This window comes from Bombus fervidus, chromosome 18 (genome assembly GCF_041682495.2).
Source record: "Bombus fervidus isolate BK054 chromosome 18, iyBomFerv1, whole genome shotgun sequence".
Lineage (NCBI taxonomy): Eukaryota > Metazoa > Arthropoda > Insecta > Hymenoptera > Apidae > Bombus > Bombus fervidus.
The window spans coordinates 7,684,923-7,700,416 of NC_091534.1; the positions used below are offsets into that span (position 1 = coordinate 7,684,923).

At 35.6% G+C, this 15,494-nt stretch overlaps 1 protein-coding gene across 1 annotated transcript in view; it reads left to right on the top strand.

Annotated features, from left to right (window-relative positions):
* Positions 1 to 1,478: 1,478 nt before the first annotated feature.
* Positions 1,479 to 15,494, top strand: part of LOC139996398 (cyclic nucleotide-gated channel alpha-3) — a 260,924-nt gene continuing 246,908 nt past the window's right edge. Inside the window, exon 1 of the mRNA XM_072020757.2 lies at positions 1,479 to 1,579. The gene's annotated coding sequence lies outside the window, so the exon portion shown is untranslated. The remainder of the gene's footprint in view (positions 1,580 to 15,494) is intronic.

Below are 15,494 nucleotides of genomic sequence, written 5' to 3' on the forward strand. Positions count from 1 at the left end.
TTCTGCGCGTCTATTGCACAGACATTTTGAACTGACAACAACAAAAATTTGATTAATACGAAATACATTTGAAGCTCTAATAATAGACATTCAGAATTAGTTTTTTTGCGAATTTTTATACATACTAGATACGTATATACGAAATATTTTATAATATATAATTATATTTTGACTAATTATATAATATAGTTAATAATATAATACGATATTTTGTTGTCTACGGTAAATGAGAATAATAATTAGTTTATAGTTTTGAAAAAGCAGTATTTTCATAAATAAACACTCAATGGAAAGAAGAAAACTGATGATGCAATAAGTGATGCAGAATGTTTTACTTCTTTCCCTTCCCCTTTCCCTCTAATAAAGTTTTTTTTACAGAGAATTTTTGTGATCGCGCGCAATGCGATCGGTAGAGTCAGTGTTTGCTCGTTATATTATTTTTAATATTCTTTAGAGCATCATAGCTCATTAAATTTAATTATAATGATCATTCGCGAAATTAGAGTCAGTGTGTTCGCCGATTATTACATGAACGGACGCGTTACTAGTCTTTTGTTTTTCTTTTTTCTTTTATATATCTTTTTTTAAACATTCGCTTTCGGTAGTAGAGTCGCAGGTCTCGCAAGAGGATAAAGCCTCTCCTGGAGTTCAAGAATGTAAGTATTTTTGTATATTACACTTTAATTTATTTCATTACTCGTATTTAACTCGAACTATTATTAATTTCTATTGAAATAAAAGTTTAAAGTTTCAATATTGAAATATATAATAAAAATGATTAACTTTTGTAGTAATTAAACTTTATTAGAAATTCAATTCATTTTTATATAAAAATTTCAAGTTTGTACGGAATTTGAATTTAGAAAACATTGGATTTAACTTTTCTAATAATCAGAAGTATGTTTTTAGGGACAAATTATTATTATATTTTAAATATTTTGTTACAGGTTTCTCACAATATTCACTTTTTCCTCTTCTGTGGGAAGGATGTAGCGATGCTTCAATTTTAAGCATGTAAGAATCTGTGCACATTGTATTTCAATTAATTTTATTCCGTGTATCTTGTAGTAATTATCGTTAATTAAAAATTAAAATTAAAGTTCCAAGTTTTCGTAGAATTTCATATTTCATTATCCTAAATCGTTCTATCATCACCGTTTTTCAGAACAAATTATAATAATTCATATTTTGTTAAAGGTATGTCACTCCTTCCTCTTCTTGCTGTTCTTCTTCGAAAAGGATCTCCTATGGTGCTTCAGAAGCCAAAAATGTAAGTAACATTTTACTTTGTGCTACATTTAATTCTTATTCCTTATATTTTACGATAATTATTATTAATTAAAAAATAGAATCTGATTGAAAAATTGACAAGTTTAAATTTGTCTTTCCTGAGCTGTATATTGCCATTAAAATCAACATTGTCTCCAAGAACAAATTATAATATTCCACGTTTTGTTACAGTTTTCTTCCAGTCTTTATTTCTTCTATGGAATTGCATGGCTCCTCCTCGATGACGGCCTTCACGATGACTTTTCCTGGGCTACCAGAGCATCGACGATCCTGTTCTTCGCATCTAATGGTGAGTCGCATGCATTTTTGTTCCTCTGGTCACTCAATCATGTCGTAGGATGAAAGGTCCGAATCGACACGGGTGACTAGTTGTATTACGTAGAACTTTTGACGAGCATAGTGACCGCGGGTATAATACCCGTGAGTAGTAACATATTTTGTCTGTGTTTTATCTATTAGCTTAGGATAGGTTTTCTTGCACATCGCGGTTCTAAATATTGAAAATAATGCATTAATGTATGAGTGTAACATTTATATATTATAATATAAGGAATTTGTACAAAGTACATAATGTTGCTAATGTGTATGTATGTACCATTAAAAATTACAAATGATACATATTCGTTATGACTATTTATATAATCAAATGATGTATACTTAATGTCACTTATATGAATCTTAAATGTCTGTACAAACATATGTACGAATATTCAAATAAATAACGAAATGATTTTGTTTAACTACTTTATAGTGGAGAAGTCTGATTCCCTCAGACTTCGTTATTATGAAAATTTCAACTACTATCAAAATTATTTTAATGCTTAGATATAATCTTTATCTTCTATTCTACGATAGCATAGAACAAATTTATTATTTGAGTTTTATATTCAGCATAATTTCCGTTAAATGTGAAATGTGAAATATGAAAGCACGAGTAAAGTGTTATTTTGTTTGTCCGTTAAAATGTATCAAATTTCATGTGCAAGAAAACACTTCGCGACAGGTAGATTTCAGAATCAAAACAAGTTTTGAATGTTTCTTTGTATTTCAAAAATATGTTTTGATAAAGAAATCACCTGAGGATATTTCTATTTAATATTCAGTTAATATATCAATAATCATTGTTATATATATTATTTGCAAATTAATAAAATAGAATGAAGAATAAAGTAATTTTCATTTGTTAATTAAATTTATTTAATAATTTTTAATATAATTAAATTATTAAAATTGAGATCAAATTTGAGAGCATTATCCGCTTAGATGCAAAATATAATTGTTAATCATACTTTTAGCATAGGATTTTCAGATTTAACCCCTTCCATGTTCATTGCCAGGACCCCATTTACGTGCCCAGGTGCTACTTGAGTGGGAGAAAGGCAATGAGCATGATGACTAGTTGATAAGCTTAATAACTTTTTAGCGACTGACGTTGCGTTAGTGTGTCGTGCACGACATATTTTCCACTGTGTGTGTGTGTGTTGTTAGGCTGTGGAATTGCGTCGATTTTACTATTCATTACAATTTTCACAGATATGTGGATCCAATTACGATTAACAATAACAATGCTACTATATACGTACAATACATTATAAATAGTAATATGAACGTGCGTATTAAATTACAATGATAATTACATTGATTAAGATACAATGATCTATTAAAATTATCTCTTTGGATGATATATACATGATTATATTATATATGCGATTATGAATATTCGATTAAAATTGAAATACAAATATACATGATACTTTTACGCAATGGCCGCTAGCCATCGTCAGTCGATTTCAGGAAAATGGTACGTACATTAGAGTGTGAATGTTGTGTACGAAACTCGGGTGTCGGAGGCGTCCCGGGACGTCTCTCTAGTGTAGGCCTTTTGCGCCCGGGTTATGTGTGAGAACCGTGGAGTGAATGTGTTGGTGTGCTTGTTTTGCCATTTTTCAGATTTTAAATATAGATTCCCGGGTAGGCTAGGTAGTATATTTTCTGGTATGAATGTTAACTATAAGTAGGTAGGGCCGGGCAGGTTGGCACAGTCTTTCGTCGGGTAGGCGCGTTTTCGCGTGACCAACCTGTTTCAGGAAATTTCATTTGAAAAATCGACGGTGAAGCTGACATCACGAATGGAGCATACCATTTGTCTTGAGTTTTGCCTATCGATTTTTCGAATATCGCGGTCGTGGTCGCGAATGGGGGATAGGTTCCGAAACGAACGTTTATCGCTCGAGCACGCACATGCGAACGGACAGCGATCGCTATGATCGTTGGTCGTCCATGCGCACTTGAATTAGCTTTCGCGATTTATATTTTTATTTCACCTTTATAAGTTATCTTTTGTTTTCCGATTAGAAAGTCTCGAGCTAGATTTAAGTTTCAGCGGGCATCGCGCCCGAAGAAAGAAGAAGCTATAAGCCGAAGAGGCCCGGCAAACTGCCACTCAAGAGGGCAACTACTAATGGCTCCCCATCCTCTGGGTAATCCAGAGCTTGGAAAGTCATTATTGTTACTACTTTGTCACTATGCTCGCTTTTAGTATTTGTAGTTGTAGTTTGTTTTTGTCTTGGCCGATCTATATGTCGGCCCTCCACCACATTGGGCAAATCGCGGTTTTTTTATTAGCGTTGCGAGAAATTAAATACGGTTTGAATTAGAGTTGCGGAAAGTTTCGTGGCTTTTTATTAGTGTCGCGAGGTACTGATTACGGTTTGAATTAGCGTTGCGAAAGAAAGATATTCGCGTTTATTTTAGTGTTGCGAATTACGATATCGCGATTGTCTTTAGCAATTTTTATTATAAATTGTCGGAATTTTTTAGAGAGTTAATACATATTAGAATTTTTCTTGTACGCTTTAAAGCTTTTTCCTTCGTTTAAAGTTATGTTTACAAGTGTTAACGTTTCATTAATTTTATAGTATTGCAATTTGTTTTAGTACGATATTTGAAATAGCTTTTTCTTCCTATACGAATATCAATTTTATTTTTGTTTTGAGAATTAGTGTTTCGGTATTTTATCGCGATTATTTTAATTAGCTTTCTAGTTAGAGTTGCGTTGATGAACGATCGCGTTTTACGAAGTAGCGTTGCGCCTATATAATGCCCAATCTTCTTCCACTGAACTGTGGAAGCACGTTCCCGCTCCTGGATCATCAGATGCAATTTCACCAGTAGCCTGCTATGTGGCTACACTGGGCCCTTATTAGTGTTGCGAACATATAAATCTGAGTGCATAGAGTAATAAGTATTAGTGTTGCGTCAGTAATTCACACGGGAATTTTCTGTTTTTTTTCTTTTTTCTTTTTTTTTTTTTTGTCAATAGTAAATTAATTAACATTGCAAAAATAATAAAGCACTCGTCGCGATTTGCTCTGAGAAATTTCTGTTTCATAACTATGTATAGTAAATTAGAGTTGCGAAATGAAATGGACATTCCACTCACGGTTGTTCGGTTACATCGAGTGGATACTTTGATGGCCCTTCTGGCTTGTAGAGTCATTTCTTTTTCAGCGCCCTTTATTGCTAGAGTGTTTACGATTGAAAATACTGCTAAGATATGTTGTTTGTTAAATAATGAATATTTTTTGGGTAGAATGGTATTTCGTTCAATAATTTCATATTGTATTTTAGAAAAAGTAAAAACAATGTGGTCAAAAAGAAAAAAAAAACATTTTTGTACACCATCACACTAATAATTTATTTGAAAAATACATAAGTAAGAATGATCAGTACATCATTTTAGAATTAATAGTCTGAATGTCTGTTATTATAGTCTTTATCTTAAATAACAAATATGAATTGATAGTTATCAGTTTGGTAAATGAAATTGTTACAAGATCTTTATCAAATTAAATGTCATTTGATGGTTAAGAAATAAATCATGTGATTTTTATCGGTTCTTTCTTCATCTTTGTACTTCAATTCAATTTAAAATCCAAATTAAATTTAAATTCAAATTTTTTAATTCAGATTTTTAGATTCAGATTTTTAGATTCAAATTCGTGTCTTGATAATTTGATATTTTTTGTGTCTAATATGTCTTCCTTACAGGTGTTTTTTTTTTTTTTTTTTTTAAAGTACTAATCCAATAAATGAGTATGTTCCAGATTGATTAACTTGTAGGAAGCATAAATTGTACATATGGGATTTTAACGATATCTCAAATGATATCAATATGGACGAACGACTGGAAAGTGAAATAATATGGATTAACAAAACGATTAAAAGAGGAGAAACATATATGAAAAAATAATATTTGAGTCCTTTCTATTGGTACCTAATTATACATATTTATAGAATTGTACTAATTTTTGTATGGTTTAAGTTTGTTTCAGGATCTATTGTAAGATGGACGGAAGGATACTTACATCCCACACTTGCCCTATACAATGTCCTATACAATATCCTATATAATACCCTATACAACGCCCTATACAATGCTCTATACAATGCCCTATACAATTTCCCATTCCTTCCTTTTTTGATATTTCGATTTTATGTACATAGATCTTTTTTATATCAAATCCCATAGATAGATCTTCAAACTTTTCTAGTTAGGACTTGTAAAAGAAACCTTCAGAATTCTAATAGATAGGGTAAATAGAGAAACCTTCAGATTTCTCACAAGTAGGGTTTAAAGAGATGTCTAGATATCTAGATATCAAACTCCCATAGATAGATCTTCAAATTTTTCTAGTTAGGATTTGTAAAGCAACCTTCAGAATTCTAATAGATAGGGTAAATAGAGAAACCTTCAGATTTCTCATAAGTAGGGTTTAAAGAGATCTCTAGACTAGTGATAATTAGGATCTATAAAGACCCATTCAGATCACTGATAGGTAGGGCCTATAAAGGAACGTTTTATTTTGTTTAAGCTAATTTAAATTCAGATTTGTTTTAGAAACTTTTGCAGGGCTATTGGGAAGACACGAAGTATCTACAGATACATAAGAAGAATTTCAAGATGCACAACATTGAAGAAATCATCTTATAAAATACCCCTCCCCCGTCCCTGTTCCTTTATTATATTTAGATATATGGTAATTAGAACTTATATGCGAATTTTGGATTAGGTGGAGTATAGAGGGTTTTTTGATATTCGTAGGTAGAGTAATTTTAAGCTGCTTTCAATGCTTTCAGTAGTTTCAACGCTTTCAATGCTTTCAATACTTGTAGTTAGATTTGTGTTAAGTGCATGCGTAATTATGGGTGGTGTTTGAGTAGATAAAGTAACGTAATGTAGATAATTAGTATAATTCTTTATGATACGCATTTTACTTTTTCTTTTAAATACTTTTAAGCGTCAAATATTTTACATTTTTTTAATACCGTCTAATACCGTCTCATAAAGAATTATAATTTAGTTTAAGATTTAATTTGTCATTTCATTTCAGCTGTTAGAATCCGTTTAGCTTTTCGCGTCGGTTTCCTTAAATTTCCTTTTGGTGTATCTTTTACGCAACGATCTAAGGACGGAACGTTTCGCAAACGCACACGAAAAGGGGAATTTGCTGTAACTTTTTTTATTCAAAATTAGTAAATTTTTGCGTAAAAGGAGGGTGGATGGGATCGTGGATAGGGTGGGTCTCCACTCGCAGCAACCTCCACGTGGTGAGACCTGGGCACTTAGTATTATTTCATATACAATTGCTAATTGTATCATTGTACATGATAGAATTATAAATTGTATTGTAAATAATATTATGAGCTGATTGGCTGCGATCGCGATTGTATTATGTATAGTTGGTGCACTTATTAGATAGTTTCATCGATTTCTGCATAATCATGGACTTCTACCTCGTAGTTGTTTCTTAGTAAAGTATCATGTTCAAAAATTTCGAAAATTATCATTCTATTTCATCATTTAATTCTATGTCAGTGTGAACAACTATTGTAGAGGTATTCGTGTTGCAATTATATCCTTCGCAATCTCATAATAAAAATTTAATATTAATTCCATTCGTAACTAACCAACGTCGTAATCTTCTTTTATGAATCATAAAAAATTCATTAGATACCCGTCTGCGTTTATACGTGTAACAAACGAAGATTCTTTCATAGCTACTGGCTTTATTGCTCTCGATTGAGTCGAAATTAAATTGAAGTTGAATATACATAACTCCTGTGTTCTCGTTGGCGAATCGCACACAGCGTAAGAGCAGAAGAATTGATTTTTTTCGTAGTCGATGATTCAGAACGTGAGACACGAAGTTCCATATAATGTCAGATTAACGGTCAATGTATTTGTCAAATAGTCAATGATCTTATCACGCAAGAGTATACAGGATAAACGTTGCATTATTCTCAGTCAGTGTTAAAACCTTGTGCCGTTAATCGAAGCTGAAACTGTTCGGAATTCTTCGAAGAAAAACAAAAATGATAGGTATCGTGTAAAAAGTTTTAGAAGGTGACGCTCCCCTAGATAAAGCGTTAGCCAAGTTGAAGAGACGAGTTAAAGTGCTTATGAACGAAAGAAGACGTAGAAGAAGCGTAACGCAAATAAAGAAGCTGGCGTAGTTGAGTTTTTTAAACGAGGCTCAAAAAAAAAGAAAAAGAAATAAAAATATAAAAGAAAAATAGCAGCGAAGTCGCAGCCCTGTCGTAAATTCTGTTGCTAACGCAGCTTAACGATCTCTAACTCACGATATTATAAAGAAATGATGCAACAGATTCATATTGTAAAAATCATTGTCCGTGATAATTAGATACAATTCTGTTATATCTATACTCATAGATACACTCACAGCGTTCGCGTAATATGACGAATATTTCGTTAAAAGGAATTGAAACGCGTCGAACAAAGATTAAGCGCGTTATAGAGTACTTTGCTTTTCTGTAAAAACATAAACACGCACAAGTATCATTTTTGTAGTCGATCTTTTCGGTTGGAAACCGGACCGGAGCGTGCAATACTTATTTTTGAAACTCGAGCTCGGTGTTTGAACGCGTTTTATTACATTTCGACTTTAAAAGCAGGATATGAAGTCGCGGTAATGCTACGCGATGCGGACGATGCAATTGCAATAACCGGGCTGGGGCCATCAACGAAACGTCGACTGTTCGTCAACCGCAATACGCATCAACCTCGTTACGAGACTGCCGGACATTCTTGGCGTCGTCGCGACAGCGCGCGCGTTACCGCTGACTAAATCAGTTACTGGCGCTGTCCACGTTTCCTGCCCGGATATTCCACTTCGATATAGATCTGCTAGTAGCGTCGGTACCTCGGTATTTTGCGCCGTTTCGATTCACGAGAACGGCTCTTGATTTCCGGCGTTCGCGTATCCACTTTTATTCATTTCCATATATCGATCACTTTGGCGCTTCTTCTTTCTTTTACAAGTTTACATGGTTTTTTCTTTTTCTTCTTCCCTTTTACTTTTATTTTCCTCGGCCGATACTGTGGAGGAATGTTGGTTCGCGAACAGGATTTTATACGCTCGGAAAACGTAGTAGAAAGTAAAGTAGTAGGAAGTAAATTTAGTGACAAAATAATAAAAAAGTAATGATAATAATAGTACTTTGTAATAAAATGATAATAAATAACGAAATAACAGCGATAACTCTCTGGTAAAGTTCTCGCAATTTCGTTTGCCCCATTACGTGTTCATTCACTTTTCCTTTTTTCTGAAAAGAGATATAGACAGAATATGATATACGAAGAGAGATATATACAGAGCGTACGGAAAATCGTGTTACTTTAAAAAAACTACTTTATTGGCCAATTTAGGTACATTTAGTCACACGAGTATCGCGATTCAAAGAACTGAGATAAATTTTCGGCGTTTTCGGTACGCGATAGCGAACGCGTGCGGCTTTTCCGCCAGCGGAGACGTTAAAATTTTTACACGGCTCGTAGTTGACATGAATTTTCAATAGCCGCAACGCTTCAACGTGGAGTGCTGCGCTACTTCTGCACTTTGCCTGTCACAATAGAGGCAGACGCGGCACGACGCGGCACGGCACGACGCGACGTGACTCGAGCATAAAACGTAATATCCCCACGCCAGGAGACGTCGTTGCACTTAATTCTTCTACTTACGGCCCGTTCCGTTTCAGCATACGTTAACATTCGCCGTTTGCGTGTCTCTAAATGCCGTGTCGTTACTTGTCAGGTAAAAATTGACGAAAATAATAGCAACACGCGTAGGATTTTTTAACGCAGACTCGCCTATTGTTTTATTATTTCTGAAAGCATCGATCTTTTTTTTTTTTTTTTAATTTGGAGGATCTTTACAATTTGTACAGAAGGCACATTCGGTAAATTGTTATGGCATTGCGTGTGTTTCTTCGATAGGGAGCGTCTGTACAATAGATGCAAGTTTGCAACTAGAGTTGTGAAAGTAGTAGATGGTGGAAGAAAGGTTGCGGCGTAGGATTTGTAAAAGTACGTATGTATATCAACGAACACAGTAGGTTTCGGTTGACACGAAATGTCGATTTTCGTTAAATTTTATTTTTTCCAAAACGAGGTCCTGCACGCCAAAATTGTATTCTTCAGTTTCAATCTATTTTCGTATATAGTAGAAGAACTTTCTGTCAATTATTCACATCTCTATCTCACTGGTAATTGGTGAAATTCACGTACGCTTCACAAATTTTAGAACTCGATTCTCTCGAAAACGGATCCTCCAACGCAAAGTTGTTATTTTTGATTTTCATTTTATTTCCGTCCATAGAATCCACCTTGACCCCATTTGTACCATGGATTACGGACCACTCTGTGTAATATATAAACCAACACATATATCTATAATGTAGTCGATCAATGTTCGAAGCTGCTTGCAACATACTTGAGCTGATCGTTAATAATAAGTGCAACGAACACGGAAGAAGAAAATGGTTGGCAGCACGTAGGCAATAGAAATACAATGGTGAACATGTAATCGTGCGAATGAGAATGCGGAAGACGCGTTTCAAATTGAATTCTTAATTAAAATCGGCGGGAAGCACGGTGAAAACGTCTGTCATTCCTGGGAATGAATTTTCAGCGAATTTCAGTGAAAATTGTTATTTATTTCTTTTGTTTGATAGTCGGATTAATACCCCTTTTTTTTTTTGATGAGAGGAGGAGTGGAGCATTGCGCTGCATCAGACTGGACAAAAATTAATAGCGTAAAAGCGATAAACGCAGAGGTGGACTTAATTCGTTTATTAATTCTGTTGTCTGATTGTCTGTTGTACGAACATTTTATGTTATTCGATTATTTCGAAAGTGTGGTTTTTCGTTCTTGTTCATTCGGAGGAACGAGTGGATAATTTTCTTTGTACAGTACGTACGCGCGGCATATTTTAGTTTTTAAATCCGCGTGGTTTAAATCGCTGGATCGTAGAAAGCGTTGAGATTTCAAGTCGCAGGTAATCTGAAACGATCGATTCGTAACTTCAGAGGGATAATTTAACGATAAACATTCTACAATGTATCTATTTTATTTTCAAAGCAGACTGAAGCAGACGGTGGATAATTCTTGTTAGCAAGAGTACCTATTTTGTGGTGTCATCAGCTAACTGGATTTCATTCGTAAATCACGCAGAAATTTAACAAACAAATGCCAACGGAACATGATTGAAAGCGGAGCTGTTATAATTTGCAGAATCGCGTTTTCTCGTTGAAATTGTACGACTTTCGATATGTTCGCGCGTGTTTCGGAAATCGAGTTAACCGAATGAAGTTAAAACGAGCTGACATTTCACCGTGAAGTTTTATTGCACGTTGCGTTTAGCAAACATGATTTCCGATACTTTACTAATATCTCGCTAATGACGGAATATAGAAACGCGTTTGAACAATTAATAGATTTATCTTGAATCGCGAATACACGTTTTGTTACCAGGAGACACAAAGCCCAATGTTATTTCGCGTGAATAGTTCAATAAATCTAATATTATTTCATACGAATTCGTTTTGTAAAGGTGCAGTAGGCTACAACCTAATATTTTCTTCCGACGCACGTATAACATATTCGTAAAAAGATGTTACGAGCGTTGAAATACTATTGAAGCTGTTGTACGTAGATGAACAAAATTATTTAACTATTCGAAAAATTGTACTGTCCAAGCAGCACGTGTTACAACTTGTTTGGATAGCAGGTAATGCGCCTACGATTTCTACGGTTCGACGTAAATCTGAACCTTTGCACAGGTTACGAGACGCTGTACGGTGACACGACCGGCGAAGAAAGGAACCGAGAAAAAAGGGAAAAAGGGGGAAAAAGGGGGAAAAGGTAAAAGGGAAGGAAAAACGTTATCGGAATGGTTAGTAGCGAAACCGCAGTGGCTAACATTGATTTTTACGGGGGGTTGTGACTTTTTGAAGGCCACGGATGGAATGAAAGCTGCGGCCTTCAATTCCCTCTCGTTCACTCGTTTCGATCCTTTACGTCCTCGCACCCAACGTGTTTTCCTGCGATTCTTCCTCGCTTCCATGGACGCTGAGGCGTGTCAACGCGAAATCTCGTTCAATCTTCTCATCCTTTCTTCGACGCTGATCTCTCTTATTGTCAAGGAAATGACGAAGAGAGATTGGTATTTTTTAATGACAACACGTCGTCGGGTTCTATCGATAGAGATAATACCGAAGTAGTATCAATCGGCCGCTAAGCTCTGTTCTCTTAATATAGCCAAGACACGAGATGAAATTGCTTCTCGATGGTCTTCCTTTTGTTCGCGAAGAATTTATTTCTCGTTCGTTTTACGATTTTTCGTGTAGATATAAAGGAACGTCGAAACGATCGATATTATTGTTAATATCTAACGTTCTCAACATTATCGCACGTAAGAGACACCCTCTAGACTCTACTACTCTCTAGACGATCGGTATATATTGTCAATAGAACGTTGAGCATCTTAAATATTGACCATACTATCGACGATAGTTTCGATCGTTCGAACGCTTCTTTAGGTGGGCGCAAGTGCTCTGTCGAGATTAATAAAAGCATAAGCAGTCTTCGTATTTTCCATTATTTTCTCTGTGTGTATGTACCGTTCGATTAATCGTACGGCTTTACATCTTGTTTAATCGATACCACCTCTCACAAAGGATAATTTTATTTATTTAATTCAAACATTTTTGTAGTTCTTTTATTTTCTTTTTAGAAACCGAGGGGTAAATTTCTTTTCAAGTATATTTATGTATTAAGTATACTTTGCAAGATCCTCGAGAGGTTCGAGGTAAATCGGACGCGCTGTAGAAGCAAGGAGGACAGCAGGGCTAATTGATATCAAACGATCGAAAGTTATAACCTTTGCTCGATTAGATAGCCGTTTTCAAACACGTCGTAACGCGTCGACGCCGTAATTTTGTTTAACCGAGACGCAGAAGCAGCATGTGCTTCGCCTTCGAACCAATATCCATTACCGCGTTAATACACGGCGCAAATTGTCTTTCGTCCAACGTTCGCATCCAAGTGACCTCCGTTTAACAGAATTAATCCTATAATCGCCGATGGCATTATCGTAGTAACGTTATCATTCTGATAGAGCACTTTCAAATGATTATAGACCAGTCCCTTTAAACGGTGGCTTCGCGGCTGCCTTTATCGATTGATATTCAACAGTGCATTTTCAATACGAATCCATGTTGCGACGTACGCGTCGTCCGAACAAAGCCGATGGACTTTAACGAAGTTTGCCAAGGCATTTACGGGCAAAGGATCGTGGCCTGAAGCTGGACCACATATTTCCTGCAGGCTAGCCTCTGTTTAATCCTGTATCGGTCCATGAAATTTAGTGCTTCTGCCCGAGCGATTTTTTCATTCGTCTACGGAGCGTTCTTTCGTTTCGACGTTGTTTGATTCACACGTTTTAATTCGTTCGTTGCTCTATCGACGATTAATGGATGATCCACGTTGCTGATCTTTGGTAACGTGTAATCACGCGTATAAGAAAACTCAGAATATGCCGTAGCATTGTGCAAAAGCTTTAGGCTAAATGGGTCAGTACTTTAATTAAAAGAGCAGAGTTAAAGTTACTTACAGAGCAATATTATTTTGTCAACTTTTAAGTATCTTTTGAGATGTTTTATAAATTGTATAAACTTTAATCGTATAACGTTAGCAAATTTATTATGGCGTAGTAAATGAGAAATTGCTGTAGTCAGCCAACGATGAATGTTCGTGAAACGTTCAGCGATAGTAACGACAAGTATTCGTGCGATAAACGACGAACAAATATTGTCTGCTTTATGGCGATTTAAATCAGTGCATCAGGATATAACGCGAATTCTTTCTATATCGGATATAGCGCGGACTCAAACAATTACCGATATTAATCTTCTTCATGGTTTGTGATTGTAAAACCATCATTAGTTACACCCGTAAACGTTGTCGATGGTTTATCAGCTTGCGTGACTACCTAATAACGCGAGTACGTAACTGATGAATATTCATTAAATGGAATCGGCATGAAAATTTGCCGACAAAACCTGACGGAAAATGAAGTTTACTCTGTTCCATTTTCTCGCTTTTATTTGCCGAAAATCGATTCGCGCTACAGAGAAATCGCTAAACGGCAAACTTTTGTTACAAATTTATTAGTTTTCCTACACGATAATAGATTCGTGAGAATTATCTTATCTAGTTGCGCGTATTAAAAGCGCAAAGATTTTGTTAAAACGATTTTGTCAAATAGACCTTGTTGTGGTAAAATAGTGTCAACAATTGTAGCCTTTTCACACTTGACGTTGTGTAAATTATAAATTATTAACTGGCTAAAGAAAGCTTTGCAGACAAAATTCCAATAAACACGGAAAATGATAAGAATGATAAAAATGACCAAAGTTATACATTTTTCATCTCGGTTAACGCATGTAGAACCATTTCATAGAAATAGAATAAAGTTATTTCTAGCTTGAAAAATAATTGCCAACGATCTACAGTATTACGCTTGTAGATTCAATTATGTTATGAAAAATGGTGGGAAGTTTTTAATGCTTTCATAAGATCATTAATTCGATCGTTACTTCGGATCTTAATTACTTTGGATCCGGCTGTAATTTTTAAATTAAGCTATTAGCGAAGCTGATTAACCAACTTTCTACGTAGGAGCCATCTACAGGATGATGGAAAAAAATATTAATTTAAAAGTTTGACGAATTCGCCGTTGTCATTAGCCGGACGATACGAGAAGTATGAGACGAGTGATGAAAGAATGAAAGTCGCACTCTAATAAACACGTTACCAACGTGTGGCAAGAACAGTCGAAGCGCGTAAAAGTTATGCGAGCCGCTGCTGCCAAAGAATTACCGGCTTTAGCGAGAAGCGGGACTTTAAATGACTACTATAAATTATACCGGCAGGCAGTGGAAGAGTACATCGATGGTCAGACCACGCGTAGTCGTAGCGGTAGCGTTAGCCAGGAGAAAAGTCGTGTGTGGGTCAGACAGCGAGCGGCGAGAGCACAGTTACATAGTTTGTGTGCTGGCTATTCATTTTGAACAGAAAGCACCTTTTGGACAACGGGTTAGCGTTACGTCTACAAATGAATTACGGCCATCCTTTTACAACTTGGCGGCTGGTTATTAACTTTGATATTAACTTCCCTGTATCCACCGGTCTGTGATAATTCAGCAGGTATTTGGCCAGTGTACGTTCGCCCGCAATCGATCCAAGTGCCAAATTGCATGCATAGAATAATTAGAAGAGGAAGTGGACGTGGACAGTTTGTGAGATAGAAATTAGAGGTGGGAAATATAAATAATATATACAGGGTGTGCCACTATATTTTTTCTGCCACTTGCGGCCATATGACAAGAAATGTTTCGAACTGTTAACGACGTCGAGTGTACTATTCGTGAGTTTTCCTCGCGAAAATGTTCCTCGATGGGTGCAGCGTTTAACTCGGTCTGTCTATCGATAAAATCTTGCATAATTTATCATCGTTCTTTAGTTAGGCGCGACGGGTATATTCGCGAATGCACAAAAAGCTGCTAAATAATTTCGAAACTATATTTGATATTGTGTGTGCACATGCAGCGTTTCTTCTCTTGTCAAATCTTCGTGCAAGTACATTCGTGAAACATCGATTTCCTTTCGGACCGTCGAAGAAGAAACTCGTTTCAACGTTTTCCACTCTTGTCAAGTAGCACGGTTGTTTGTGTCCCGAGGCGTTCTACACGTATTTCCAAATTCTGCGTCCGATATTTTGTTGAAACGTAGACTCGGATTATTACTTTATCGAAATTCAAGACGAACAATATGGCTTTCGTT